We start from the raw sequence: 16,077 nt of genomic DNA, 5'->3' as shown, positions 1-16,077 counted from the left end.
TAATAAATTTGAGAATCTGAAATATATGGATGAATTTCTAGCAAATATTGACAGGCCCAAACCAAACCAAGATTATTTAAACCAACTTAACAGACCCATATCAAGTACCAAAATAGAAACAGCAATAAGAGACCTTCCACCAAAGAAAAGCCCAGGACTGGATGGATTTACAGCTGAACTCTACAAGGGCTTCAAAGCAGAACACCAAAACTCCTCCAACTCTTCAATTAAATTGAAAGTGAAAATTCACTATGAAACTCTTTCTACAAAACCATCATAACCCTCATCCCAAAACCAGGCAGGGACTCATCAAAGAAAGAGAACTATAGACCTATTTCTTTGATGAACATCAACACAAAACTTCTCAACAAAATTTTTGTCAATCGACATCAACAATCCATCCAAAAAATCATACACCACGATAAAACAGGATTTATTTCAGGGATGCAAAGCTGGTTCAATATACTCAAATCAATTAATATAATTCATCACATCAACAAGGGCAAGGATAAGAACCACATGATTATCTCAATAGATGCAGAAACACATTTGATGAGATCCAACACCCCTTTATGATGATAAAAAACTAGAAATCCATGCAACATTCCTCAATATAATAAAGGCTGTGTATAACAAACCTACAGCCAGCATTATATTTAATGGTGAAAAGTTAAAGCCATTTTCTCTAAATTCAGGAACAAGACAAGGATGTCCACTCTCTCCACTCCTCTTCAACTTGGTATTAGAATCCTAGCCAGTGTAAAATAAAAGATGCAAAAATAAAGGGTATCCAAATTAGGAAAAATGAAGTAAAACTCTCACTCTTTGCAGATGATATGATCTTGTATTTAAAGAACCCGATGGACTCCATTCCCAAGTTACTTGAGCTGATCTGAAACTTTGGCAAAGTAGCAAGTTATAAAATTAATCCTCAGAAATCAATGGCTTTCCTGTATTCCAATAATGAGAAGAACATGGCTGCAATTAGGAAAAAAACAACCCATTTTGTAATAGCCTCACAAAAAGTAAAATACCTAGTAGTTAACTTAACTAAAGAGGTAAAGGACATCTATGACAAAAACTTTACAAACCTGAAAAAGAAAATTAAAGCAGAATAAGGAAGTGGAAAACCTCCCAGGCTCCTGGATTGGGAGGATTAACATTGTGAAAATGGCAATACTGCCAAAGGCTATATACTAATTCAATGTAATACCAATCTATATCCCAACTTCATTCTTCAATGAAATAGAAGCAATCCAAAAATTCATATGGAACAATAAAAGACACTGAATAGCAAAAACAATTCTTAGCAGAAAGAACAGCACTGGAGGAATATCAATTCCAAATTTCAAACTCAACTATAAAGATAAAAACAGCTTAGTACTGGCACAAGAACAGACCTGAGGACCAATGGAATGGGACAGAAGACCCAGAAATGAACCCACGGTCTTATAGCCACCTAATCTTTGACAAGGTAGCTAAAAATATAGAATGGAAGAAAGACAGCCTCTTCAGTAAATGGCAAAATGATGCTGAAAAAATTATATTACGTGAAGTAAGCCAGGTCCAATTTTGCTTCAGAAAACTGAAGCAAGATCCTTATATATCACCCTGTACCAGAATCAACTCCAAATGGATCAAAGACCTCGAAGTCAAAGCAGACACCCTGGAAACATTACAGGACTGAATAGGAGAAACTCTAGAGCTCCTTAGCACAGGCTGAAATTTTCTTAATGGAGACCCAAAAACACAACAATTTAAAGAAAGGTTGGACAAATGGGATTGCATGAAGTTGCAGAGCTTCTGCATGGCAAAGGGCATAGGACATATCAATAGAAAGCCCACGGATTGGGAAAAGATCTTCACTAGCCACACAATGGACAAGGGTCTCATATCTAAAATATACTTAGAACTCAAATAATTAAATCTCACAACAACAAATCCTCAAAGAAACAACTACCCGATAAATAAGTGGGCGAAAGACTTAAAGAGAAACTTCTTTGCAGAGGAAATAAGAATGGCCATTAGACACATGAAGAAATACTCCTCTTCTCTAAAAGAAATGCAACTCAAGACAACATTGAGATTCCACCTCACCTCAGTGAGAATTGCTATAATCAAGAAATGTAATAACAACAGATGCTGAAGGGGATATGGCTGAAAGGGAACCCTACTGCATTGTTGGTGAGAGTGTAAACTTGTTCAGCAAGTTTGGAAAGCAGTATAGAGGTTCCACATAGAGCTCCCCTATGACCCAGCAATCCCACATTTGGTTATTTACCCAAACGATCATAAACAAGGTCCTACCAAAGCTACCAGAATAACCATGTTTATCACAGCATTATTCATCATAGCTAAGATATGGAATCAACTAAGATGCCCCTCAGTAGATGAATGGATTAAGAAAATGTGGTTTATATATGCAATGGAATTTTATGCCTTCATTGCCCCATTTGTTTAGAAATGGAAAGACTGGTAAAAAATTAAATTATGTGAAGTAAGCCAGGTCCAAAGAAGCATAGGCCACATTTTCCCTTATTTGCAAATTCTAGTACATGTCTAGGACAAGCAAAAAATTTTAAAACTCTATACATATGACCACATAAGTTGATGTTAAGTGAAATCAACCCCAAGACAGGGACACAGTGGTTTTTTCTTTCTTGGTATTGCTTTTAATGTACTTACAATGCACAATGTGATCTCTCGTTTCTTTTGTTTGTGCTTCCCCTATTGTATAACCCCTGCTTTCACTGCTTCTGATTCCAGTGTCCTGCATCTTGTATATACATTTTTATAATTTGGGGAGGGAAAAGGATATAACAAAATGCTGAAATAAGGATACAGGATGACCCATTGTAACAATGAGATGTACAAGACACTATGTTGAAAACAAATTTTACAACTTTGGGGTCTCGGAGGGAAGAGTTGGGGAGGTGGGTAGGGAAGAGATAGTAGGAGAAAAACAAAGAAGGTAACAATGCTCGATAGGAAATGTACTCATTACCCTACTCATGAAACTGTAACCCCTCTCTGCAGTATTTTTACAATAAAAATATATATGGAAAAATATTAGTGAGAAAATAGCCAGTAAGAGAGGGATCCATAGAATATAAGATTAGACCCAGCTATGATCCATGATAGAGAAATCCTAGCCCAAATCATGGGCTTTCCTTGTTGCAGTTTTCCTTACATATTTTGAATAGATAAATTTATCCAAACCTATTTTTGTTTTGGTGTTACTTGTTTTAGTTAATGAATAGTTACTAAAAGTTACATTATCTTCTGTGATTCACATAGCAGGTGATTAATTCAGTTTAGAAAATGTAATTAATCATTAAATTGAGAAAGAAAGCAACTTCTCAAAATCCATAGGTTTGGTGGTTTTAGAGCATTCTGTCTCTGTTGTGTGGCTACTAGTTTTGTATTTTTTTTAATGTTTGGCAGGAGGGTATCAGGTCAAATGTTGCCTAGTGTTATCACAAAAGCCAAAAAGGGGAAATCTAGGTCACTCCTTGGGAAATATTGTGAACTTTTATGAACTGGTCTAGGAGTAGACAGCATCATGCTGTCAGGGACATTCTTGGGTAGCAAGGTATTTATACTTTACAAGGATTTATACATGGTAGAGCACTGATGGATGTTCGATGGAAGCAAATAGGAGCTCAGTTCTGTAATGCTCTGATTCTATTTGCATATTTTTTTGTATCATGTCTTTACTGTAAACAATACCGTGAAATTTTACATCACTGCTCTATTGTTTCTTATGATTTATTAGCCTGAACTTCTCTTCAAACAGCCTAGGAATTCTATCCTGCGTTGGTAACTCTTGACATTTAATGTTACGGTATTTCTTGAAGATAATGCTGATATTATCACCTGTTGCTAAAGACAGTGTGTTTCTTTCTAAGTGTGCTGGCACAGCTGAGACCCATTCTCATTTATTGGAGGAATGTTAGATATTCTCCCATCTTAGAATGTTCAGCACAGCAATTCCCACCAGTCTACATTGTACAACGATCTATCATTGCAAGGAAATTCAAAAATAAAAGAATTATTAAAGACAGTAATAGCTTTAACAAAAGTATTGTGTGGGATGTGCCCACAGTTCCAATCATTATTACTCAAAGATTAAAAGTAGGAAAGTTATAGAATTGGGGATATAGCTCAGTGGTAAAGTGCTTACCTTGTATGAATAAGGTCCTGTGTTTTTATTCTCAGAACCACCAAATAAGGAAAAGATAAAAAGTCATGTAAAAGAAGGCAAGGCACTTACTTGTCAAAGCAATGCACCATTTTGTCTCTCTATCATTACCATCATCATCATCCTTATTATCACATCATTAATGAAAGAATTCAAAATTAAACTAACAATAAGATACTCAGCAAATACTTAAATACAAATAAGCAATAATGTTTTGTGGGTCACTCCTCTCTTTTTTACTTTAATCTATTTTTCAACCACTCTAGAAAGCAGTAGGGAGGTTCCTTAAAAGACTAAACATACTTTTGGGCTCCCTTTTCCTTTGACAAGGATAGGTAGGTATAGATCTGCAGGTTCATTTCTTTTTTCCTTTTTTTTTCTTTTTTCTTTTTTTTTTTTTTGTGAAAATACTGTACAGAGTGGTTACAATTACATGGGCAAGATAATGAGTACATTTCTTATCAAGCATTGTACCCTCCTCCTTTGTTTCCCCTTCCCATCCCTTCCCAGCCTCCCCCACCCCACTCAATCCTCCCCCCTCCCACCAAAGTTGTAAAGTTCGTTTTCGTCATGACAACTTGTACTTCTCATTGTTGCAATGGGTCCACCTGTATCCTTATTTAAACAACTTGTTTTTCCCCTTCCCCTCCACAAATTATACCAACATCAAATACAGTGAAAGCAGGGGTTATACTGTGGGGTGAAGGACATACAAAGCAATAAAGAAATAATCTTATAAATGCGTTAGAAACAATCGCATGAAAGAAAAAAACATTTAAATACATATCTTAGGGTTCATTTTCCTAACATCACCTTATCTGACCTTTTCTGCTTGACTCATACATATACTAAATATTGCAAATAAGGGAAACCATGGGACCTATGTTTCTTTGGGCTTGGCTTACTTCACTTAATATAATTTTTTCCAAGTCTTTCCATTTCCTAACAAATGGGGCAATGTCATTCTTTCTGATGAAGCATAGAATTCCATTGGTATATATACACTGTGGGTTCATTTCTGAGTCCAGTTCTATTCCAATGGTCCTCAGGTCTGTTCTTGTGCCAGTACATAGCTGTTTTGATTACAATAGCTTTGTAATAGATTTTGAAGTGTGATATTAATATTCTTCCAGCATTGTTCTTTCTACTAAGGATTGTTTTTGCTCTTCAAGATCTTTTATTATTCCATATGAATTTTTGGATTGCTTCTCTATTTCATTAAAGAATGATGTTGGAATATTGATGGGTATTGCATTGACTTTGTAGATAGTCTTTGGCAATATTTTCATTTTCATGGTGTTAATCCTCCCAATCCAGGAGTATAGGAGGCTTTTCCACTTCTGTTTTAATTTCCTTTTTCAGGTTTTTAAAGTTTTCATCACAGAGGTTCTTCACTTCTTTGGTTAATTCCTAGGGTTTTTTTTTTTTTGGTGGGGTGAGCTATCACAAAAGGAGTTGCTTTCCTGATTTCAACCTTGCTCTTCTCATCATACAGAAAAGTCATCAGTTTTTGAGGGTTAATTTTATTTCCTGCTACCATGCCAAAGTTTCAGATCAGCTCAAGTAACTTGGGAATGGAGTCTATGGGATTCGTTAAATATAGAATCATCTCATCTGCAAAGAGGGAGAATTTGGAATTCTATACTTCCATCACAAAGAATGACATCACCCTATTCATAAGGCAACAGAAATACTTGGAAAAAATCATGTTAAGTGAAGTAAGCCAGAACCAAAGTAAATTAGATCCCATGGCTTCCCTCATTGTAATAGTATTTGTCTAAGATAGTCTTAGAAGAGGATCACAATAACTCAATAGCTATGTACATATGACCATATAAGATGATGCTAAGTGAAATAAGCTCCAAGATATGGAAACAAGAGGTTTCTCTTTGTTGTTTTTTTAATATACTATGTAATTTCTTTTTTTAATTTTTTATTGTAAAGATACTATACAGAGGGTTACAGTTACATGAGCAAGGTAATGAGTACACTTCCTATTGAGCATTGTTATCCCCTCCATTGGATTCCCCCTACCATCTTTTCCCTCCCTACCTTCCCCCAGGTTCTTTTTTTTTTAAAATTGTGATTAAGTAATTACATAATTTCCCAAATTTCACAGTATTGTGGAATAATGATGCTCATTTAAAGTCACAAGTTCATTCTAACTTTCCTGCAGCAAATTGTCTATCACAGTCTATAACATATAACGGTGTACACATATACACCATACATGTGATCAGCAGCATGGGGATAATTAGTAGTGGTTTGACCAGATGAGTGGGAGTTCTTTGTTTCTTAAATCCTGTTAATTTTGTCTTATCACCTAACATTTTGTATTTAGCATCCACTTATCAGGGAGACCATGTACCATTTGTCTCTTTGCTCTTGGCTTACCTCGCTCAACATGATTCCTTCTAGCTCCATCCATTTTCCTGCAAATGCCATTATTTTGTCATTTCTAATGGCTGCATAATATTCCATTGTGTATAGATATCACAATTTTTGGATCCAACCTTTGTCAAATATCAGCTGGCTGTAGGCCTATGGATTTATTTCTGGATCTTCTATTCTGTTCCATTGGTCTTCAGGTCTGTTTTTGTGCCAGTACCATGCTGTCTTTGTTATTATAGCTCTGTAATAGAGTTTGAAGTTCAGCATGGATATCCCTCCCATGTTGTCTTTATTCCCTAGAATTGTTTTGGCTATTGTAGGTCTTTTGTTGTTCCATATGAATTTTTGGACTGTTTTCTGCATTTCAGTGATGTACGTCATTGGGATTTTAATAGGAATTGCATTAAATTTGTATATTAATTTTGGCAGTATTACCATCTTCACTATATTAAGTTGGCCTATCCAAGAGCATGGGAGGTCTTTCCATTTCCTAGTGTCTTCTGCAATTTCTTTCTTTAACTTTTTATAGTTTTCATTAAAGAATTCTTTTACATCCTTGGTTAGGTTAATTCCTAAATATTTTATTTTTGGGGAGGTTTTTGTGAATGGGGTTGCTCCCTTTATTTCCCTCTCTTCTTGTACATTTTCAGTATACAGGAAGGCAACTGATTTTTGTGGGTTTATTTTGTATCCTGCTACTTTGCCGAAGTGATTTATGATTTCTAAGAGTTTGGGGATGGAGTTTTTGGGATTGTGAAGGTATAGTATCATGTCGTCTGCAAAAAGAGATAGTTTAACTTCTTCTTTCCCTATGCGGATCCCTTTAATGTCTTTTTCTTGCCATATTGCCCTGGCTAAGGGTTCCAGGACTATATTGAAGAGGAGTGGAGACAGTGGGCATCCTTGCCTTGTTCCTGATTTTAGGAGAGTTGGTTGTAGCTTTTCCCCATTAAGTATAATATTGGCTATTGGTCTGTCATGAATGGCTTTTAGTTTTAAGAAATGTTCCTTCTATTCCTATTTTCTCCAGAGCTTTTAGCATGAATGAAAGTTGAATTTTATCAAAGGTCTTTTCTGCATCTGTGGCAATAATCATGTGATTCTTGACCTTGGCTCTGTTGATGTGTTGAATTACATTTATTGACATATGTATGTTAAACCATCCCTGCATCTCTGGGATGAAGCCTACCTGGTCATAGTGTATGATTTTTTTTTAATGTGTTTCTGGATTCTGTTAGCTAGAATCTTGTTAAGGATCTTTGCACCTGTGTTCATCAAGGAAATTGGCCTGTAATTCTCCTTTTTGGTTGGGTCTTTTCCTAGTCTGGGGATGAGTGTGATATTGGCTTCGTAGAATGAGTTTGGGATAGCTCCCTCCTTCTTTGTTTCTCTGAAGAGCTTGAGGAGTATGGGTATTAGTTCTTCTTTAAAGGTCTTATAGAATTCTGCTGTGAATCCATCTGGTCCTGGGCTTTTTTTTGTTGGAAGACTTTTGATAGCTTTCTGTATCTTGTTGTAGGATATTTGCTTATTTAATTGGTTTACTTCTTCTTTGCTCAGTTTGGGCAACTTGTATTTCTCTAAAATTGCATCCATTTCTGCCAGGTTTTCTTCCTTTAGAGAGTATAACTTTTGAAAGTAGTCCATTCGGATTGTTTGGATATCTTGGGTACGTGTTGTGATTTTTCCTGTGGCATCCCTAATCCTGTTAATATGGGTTTCCTCTCTTCTTTTTTTAATTAATCTTGCCAATGGTCCATCAATTTTGTTTATTTTTTCAAAGAACCAGCTTTTTGTTTGGTTAATTTTGGCTAAATTTTCTGATTTTCTAATTGGTTAATCTCTGCTCTTAATTTGGTTATCTGGCTCCATCTAGTAATATTAGGTTCCATTTTTTTCTTGTTTTTCTAGCTGTTTTAATTGCAACATGAGATTATTTACTTGGTCTGTCTCCATTCTCTTGATGTGGGCACTGAGGGCAAATTTGCCCTCAGGACTGCTTTTGCTGTGTCACACAAGTTTCTTTGCGAGATGTTTTCATTTTCATTGAGTTGTAGGAAATGTTTTATGTCTTCTCCAATCTCTTCCATTACCCAGGCATTGATAAGGAGTGTGCTGTTCAATTTCCATGTATTAGAGAAATTTCTGCGGTATGCTTTGTTATTGAGAACTAGCTTGATTCCACTGTGGTCAGATAGGATACAGGGGATTATGTTGATCCCTTTGTATTTGCTTAAGTTCCTTGCATGAACTATGATATGGTCTATTTTGTAGAAAGTTCCATGAGCTGCTGAGAAGAATGTGTACTGTGTTGTTTTAGGGTGAAATACTCGGTAGATGTCAGTTAATTCCGCTTGAAGTATGGCCTCACTTAATTCGGTAACTTCTTTGCCAATCCTCTGGTTGGTAGACCTGTCCTTTGGTGAGAGTGGTGTGTTAAAGTCTCCAAGTATTATCGTATTGGGATCTATTTTATTCTGTAAGTTTGAGAGTATTTGTTTATCATATCTGGGTGCACCAATATTTGGGGCATATAAGTTGATGATGGTAATATCTTCCTCTTGGATTGTTCCCTGTATTAATTTGTAGTGTCCGTCCTTGTATTTCTGTACTGATTTTAATGAAAAGCTTATTTTGTCAGATATCAAGATAGCTATACCTGCTTTCTTACTGGGGGCATTTGATTGGTAGATCCTTTTCCAACCCTTTATCTGAATTTGTTTGTATGTTTGGCTGAGAGGTGGGTCTCCTGAAGGCAACAGATGGATGGGTCATGTTTTCTGATCCAGTCTGCAGTTCTTTTTCTTTTGATTGGCGAATTATTGCATTATTGTCCCTGTCATTCCCTGTTTTCCTAAGTGTTTCTTCTTTCCTTTCCTCCTGTGCTTGCTCAGTTAGACTTTGATTAATGCCTGTCTGGGTGCAGGTCCCAGTTCCTGGTTGCTTTCTTCAGGTTGTGTCCCCCCTCTTAGTATTCTTTGTAATGCTGGCTTAATGTTTATGTATTCATTTAGTTTTTCTTTGCTATTAAAAAGTTTCAGTTCTCCATCAAATGTGAATGCTAGCTTTGCCGGTGTATCAGTCTGGGTTGGCAGTTATTGGCTCTCAGGGCTCATATGGTACTTTCCCAGGCCTTTCTTGCATTCAGTGTTTGTGTGAAGAGATCTGCAGTGATTCTAATTTTTTTCCCATTGTAGTATAGCTCCTTCTTCATTTTTGCTGCATGCAAGATTGTTTCCTTATTATTCAGATCTATCATTTTTACTATAATGTGTCTAGAAGTGTTTCTACTGGGATCTTGCTTGTTGGGTGTTCTATATGCTTCTGTTATGTAGGTAAGATGTTCTTTTTTGAGGTGGGGAAAATTTTCACCGATTATCTTGTCAAATAGGTGTTGCATTCCCTTGCTCTGAAATTCCTCACCTTCGTCCACTCCGATTATACGAAGGTTAAATTTCTTGGCATTATCTGCTTGGTCTTGAATTTCCCTTTGGCTTTATTTGAATGATTTTTCATATCTGTCACTTTTTGGTCCAGTTGGTGTATTCTGTCTTCTGTATCTGACACTCTACATTCCATTTCGTTCACTCTGTTGACTGTGGCTTCTATTGTGGTTTGCATGGAGGACATGGACTCCTTTATGGATTCGATGTTGGTTCTCAAAGTACTGATCTCACCTCTTAGTGAGGTATATATTGCCTCTAATTTGGCATTTATCTCATTTCTTACTGAAGTTTCTGCTGCCTCTAGTTTTGCATGCATCTCTTGTTTGATATCCTGTATCTCTTTTGATAGTTCATCCTTGCGCTCTTTCAATTTCTGGTCTATTTCTCGCTTTATTTCTTGAGTCATTGCCTCCAGCATCCCTTGAATGTAGCTTTTGTCTTCCATTCCTGCTTTGCTCCCACTGGGGCTCTCCCTGCGTGGCTGCTGGCTATTGATAAACCTTGTAATTTTTCTCTGTGATTTTTGCATGGGGGTTCAGGGATTATTGGAGACTAATCTGCAATTTTGTTTTGGTATGTCTGTCTTTGCTTGGTTGCTGATTCTGTATTGGTAGAGAGAGTCTGTGCCTGATCTGGGTTCTGTTGGGGACCTACCTCCAGCTGCTGGTCTGACCTATATAGGATTCTCGGCTCTCTGCTATAGATCACTGGCAATTCTCGCCTTTGGAAGGGTTGAGAAGCCTAGACTGCTCGTGCTTGCTCCTACGGGTGTTCTTGGCAAGATCAGATGCTCTGGATGCACTCTCCCAGATGCTGGAGTCTGCTATGGGCTCCTGACATTTTTTTTGTTTTTTGTCTTTTTTGGCCAGTTGTGGGCTTGAACTCTAGGTTTGGGTGCTATCCCTCAGCTCATTTGAGCCACAGCACCACTTCTGACCCTTTCAGCTTATGTGATGCTGTGGAATCAGATCCAGGGCCTCATGCACCCAAGACTATCACTCTACTGCTGAGCCATCTTACCAGCCTGAGCTCCTGCCTACTATCAGGTGCTAGTGGCCTGTGTTGCCCAATTCCCAGCCTAGAGTATATGGGTTGGGTTTTGGTGGGGTTTGGGCTTCTCTTGTCTTTAGTCTCCAGGTCTTTTGTTGTCATAGGCGTGCTTCCCAGGGGGTGCAGTTCCCTGTTTTTCTCCCCTCTGCTGAGGCGTATGCTCAGCTTTTGACTTCAGTTGGGAGGAGTTGGTTGTGTTGTTCAAGCGCCAGATCCCCAGGCCTGGTCCCGGGCCCCCGCCTGGGGCACTCCGGTTGGGCCTGTGCTGCTGTGTATACCACCTAGGTTATGCAACCTGGGGTACACAGTTCAAATTTCTTCTACTGTTGGTTGTCTTGACCCAGGGGCACTGTTCCTGGCTTGGGCATTTAAGCTGCCTTCCAGGGGCGCTCTTGTTCTAGCCTGGACAGCGGAGTGTGCTCCAGGGGCTGGTGGAGCACTCTAACAGTTCCCAGTTTTAGTGGGTCCTATGGTCCAGGTGTTGGGGTAGGAAGTCTGGGTCAGGGTCTGGGGATTCCCTCCAGCTCTGGTCTCCCTTGAGGGATACACTGTCCCCTGTTGGGTACTCACCCTGGAGCTAGTTGTTTCTGTGTGGTGTAGGTCGTCAGTTGCTGTTGCAATCCAAGATCAGTTGGGGTGGTTGTGGGCTGAGCTGGGCCGTGGTGGCTCTGTGTGATTCTCTTCTGTCTCTGCCTCTGTCGGAGCTGTCAGGTCCACAGTGTCCATGCCGCGGGCGAGGGGTCGGGGCTGGGCCTCCGTACAGGTTCTGAGCACTGGCGTTTGCACTCTCCATATCAGCACCAGTTCCTTGTAGGTCTTTTGCTTTGCTGTACTGTGAGCATCCCATGTAGCTCTGGGGGCTCCCGTCCTGGGGCCGAGTTCTGGGCTGGGGGTTTCTCTATTTATCGCAGTTGGCGGGTCTGATACTGGTACCTCAGGCGACTTCTGGGCAAGTTATCTGCAGGCAGCTCCTTGTGTCTCTAGGACCCCGGTGGCCCCCACCAGGTCATCACAATCGGCGGGTATGACACCAGTACCTCAGGCGGCTTCTGTGCGGGTCATCTACAGACTGCCCCCTGTGTCTCTGGGACCCCGGCAACCCCCACCAGGTCGTCACAATGGGCGGGTCTGATACTGGTACCTCAGGCGGCTTCTGTGCTATCTGCAGGCAGCTACCTGTGTCTCTGGGACTCCAGCAGCCCCTGCCAGGCTGGCTGGCTGCGGCTTGACATGCTGCTGGTGCCGGGCGGCTTTGGTGGGATGGAACCTCTCTGCTCGGATGGAGAGTGAGGGTGGGGGCGGATCGTCTGGGGGCGGATCGTCTTGGATACTCCCGGCTGGTAGGTTTCTCTGTTTATGGCGATCAGCTGGTCTGCAAATCGGTACCTCAGGCGGCTTCTGCGGGGATGATCTGCAGGAAGCCCCCTGTGTCTCTGGGATTCCAGAGGCCCCCGCCAGGCCGGCTGGCCACGGCTTGGTGTGCTGCTGTGCGGCCAGTAAAGGTTGGGGGAGGGATCTTTCCTCTTCTCTGTTCTGAAATTCTTCTTTTCCTCTTTTTCTTTTTTCTTATTTTCCACCTCCTGTTTTTCTCTGAGTGTTCATCTTTTTGTTGTTGTTGGTCTCTTGGGAAGATTAAGTGTTGGAACTCGAACTCTCTTCTTGGTTGGGGAGAGCTGTGGCATTTCCCTACTGCCCCGTCGCCATCTTGGTCCTCCCTCCCCTTGTGATTTTTTTTTCTTTTGTTTTTTTTTTCCTATTGTTCATCCCTATTGTCACTGTACTCGGTTTTTCTTTTTTTCTTTTTAATTTTTTTTTAAATTTTTAAATTTTTTATTTTTTTATTGTGAAAATACTGTACAGAGGGGTTACAATTATATGGGCAAGATAATGAGTACATTTCTTATCAAGCATTGTTGCCTCCTCCTTTGTTTCCCCTTCCCATCCCTTCCCATCTCCCACTCCCCCACTCCCCGCTCCTTGGCCAAAGTTGTAGAGTTCATTTTTTGACATAATGACTTGTACATCTCATTGTTGCAATGGGTCCACCTGTATCCCTATTTAAACGATTTATTTTTCCCCTTCCCCTCCACAAATTATATTGACAACAAATACATTGAAAGCAGGGGTTATACTGTGGGGGAGGGACATAAAAAGCAACAAAGAAATAATCTTATAAATGTGTCAAAAACAATCGCATGAAAGAAAAAAAACATTTGAGTACATGTATTAGGGTACATTTCCCTAACATCACCTTATCTGAACTTTTCTGCTTGACTCAGATATATACTAGATATTGCAAATAAGGGAAACCATGGGACCTATGTTTCTTTGAGCCTCTCTTACTTCACTTAATATAATTTTTTCCAAGCCTGTCCATTTCCTAACAAATGGGGCAATGTCATTCTTTCTGATAGAGGTATAGAATTCCATTGTGGATATATACCACATTTTCTTTTTTTTTTTTTTTTTTTTTTGGCAATCTTTTTTTTTTTTTTTTTTTTTTTTTTAATTTAATTTTATTTTATTTGAGAACATACTGTACAGAGGGGTTACAATTACATGGGCAGGATAATGCATACATTTCTTACCAAGCATTGCAGCCTCCTCCTTTGTTTACCCTTCACCTCCCTTCCCAGCCTCCCCCCTCCCTCCCACCCAATCATACCCCCCCTCCCCCCCCACTCCGACATTGTAAAGCTGGTTTTGACATGACATTTTGTACTTCTCATTGTTGCAACAGGTCCACCTGAATCCTTAAACGACTTGTTTGTCCCCATCTCCTCCACATGTTATACTGACATCAAATATAGTGAAAGCGGGGGTTACACTGTGGGGGAGGGACATACAAAGCAACAAAGAGATAATCTTATAAATGCGTTAGAAACACATGCATGAAAGAAACAAAAACATTAAAATACATATTTGAGGTTTCGTTTTCCTAACATCACATTATTTGACTTTTTCCGCTTGACTCATACCTATACTAGATATTGCAAATAAGGGAAACCATGGGACCTATGTTTCTTTGGGCCTGGCTTACTTCACTTAATATAATTTTTTCCAAGCCTTTCCATTTCCTAACAAATGGGGAAATGTCATTCTTTCTGATGGAGGCATAGAATTCCATTGTGTATATATACCACATCTTCTTGATCCATTCATCTACTGAGGGGCATCTGGGTTGGTTCCATGTCTTAGCTATGGTAAATAATGCTGCAATAAACATAGTTGTGCTGGTAGCTTTAGTGTGGCCTTGTTTGTGATCATTTGGGTAAATGCCCAAAAGTGGGATTGCTGGGTCATTGGGGAGCTCTATGTGGAGTCTTTTGAGGAACCTCCATACTGCTTTCCAAAGTGGTTGAACAAGTTTACACTCCCACCAACAATGCAGTAGGGTTCCCTTTTGGCCACATCCCCTCCAGCATCTGTTGTTTTTAGAGTTCTTGATGTTAGCCATTCTAACTGGAGTGAGGTGGTATCTCAATGTCGTTTTGATTTGCATTTCTTTTATGGCTAGGGAGGTTGAGCATTTCTTCATGTGTCTATTGGCCATCCTTCTTTCCTCTTTTTAAGTCTTTAGCAGTTGTTTCTTTGAAGATTTGTTGTTGGGGGATTTAATTTTTTGGGTTCCAGGTATATTTTAGATATGAGACCCTTGTCCGTTGTATGACTAGTGAAGATCTTCTCCCATTCCGTGGGCTTTCTATTGATCTTGCTAGCTATGTCCTTTGCCATGCAGAAGCTCTGCAACTTCATGCAATCCCATTTGTTGTCCAACCTTTCTTTGATTTGTTGTGTTTCCGGGTCTCTATTCAGAAAATTTTGGCCTGTGCCAAGGGGAACTAGGGTTTCTCCTAATCCATCCTGTAATGTTTGCAGAGTGTCTGCTTTGACACCGAGGTCTTTGATCTATTTGGAGTTGATTCTGGTGCAGGGTGATATATAAGGATCTAGCTTTAGTTTTCTACAAGTTGTTAACCAATTTTGCCAGCACCATTTACTGAAGAGGCTGTCTTTCTTCCATTCTATATTTTTAGCTACCTTGTCAAAGATTAGGTGGCTATAAGACTGTGGGTTCATTTCTGGGTCTTCTGTCCCACTCAATTGGTCCTGAGGTCTGTTCGTGTGGCGTTTTGATTACTATGGCTTTATAGTAGAGTTTGAAATTTGGCATTGATATTCCTCCAGCACTGTTCTTTCTGTTGAGGATCATTTTTGCTATTTGTGGTTTTTAATGTTCCATATGAATTTTTGGATTGCCTCTTCTATTTCCTTGAAAAATGAGGTTGGAATTTTGATAGGTATCACATTGAATTTGTAGATAGCCTTGAGAAGTATTACCATTTTCATGATGTTGATCTTTCCAATCCAGGAGCATGGGAGTTTTTGCCACTTTCTAAGTTCTGTTTTGATTTCCTTTTGCAAGTTTTTAAAGTTTTCATCATAGAGGTCCTTCACTTCTTTGGTTAAGTTAATTCCTAGGTATTTTATTTTTTGTGGGGCTATTATGAATGGAGTTGCTTTCCTAATTTCAGCGACACTTTTCTCATTGTTGGCATACAGAAAAGCTATTGATTTTTGAGGGTTAATTTTATACCCTGCTACTTTGCCAAAATTTTGAATCAGCTTGAGTAATGTGGGAGTGGAGTCTATGGGATTCTTTAAATACAAGATCATGTCATCTGCAAAGAGGGAAAGTTTTACTTCTTCTTTTCCTATTTGGATCCCCTTTATGTTTGCATCTTGTCTTATTGCTGTAGCTAGGCATTCTAATACTAGATTGAAGAGAAGTAGAAAGAGTAGACATCCTCATCTTGTTCCTGAGTTAAGTGGAAATGGCTTTAGTTTTTCACCATTAAGTACAATGCTGCCTGTAGGTTTGTCATATACAACCTTTATTGTATTGAGGAATGTTCCATGGATTCCGAATTTTTCCAAAACCTTCATCATAAAGGGGTGTTGGAGCTTGTTGAATGCTTTTTCTGCATC

The sequence above is a fragment of the Dipodomys spectabilis genome, unplaced genomic scaffold, assembly GCF_019054845.1.
Source record: "Dipodomys spectabilis isolate Male_0828 unplaced genomic scaffold, ASM1905484v1 ptg000094l, whole genome shotgun sequence".
NCBI lineage: Eukaryota > Metazoa > Chordata > Mammalia > Rodentia > Heteromyidae > Dipodomys > Dipodomys spectabilis.
Note: the sequence above shows the minus strand (reverse complement) of the source record.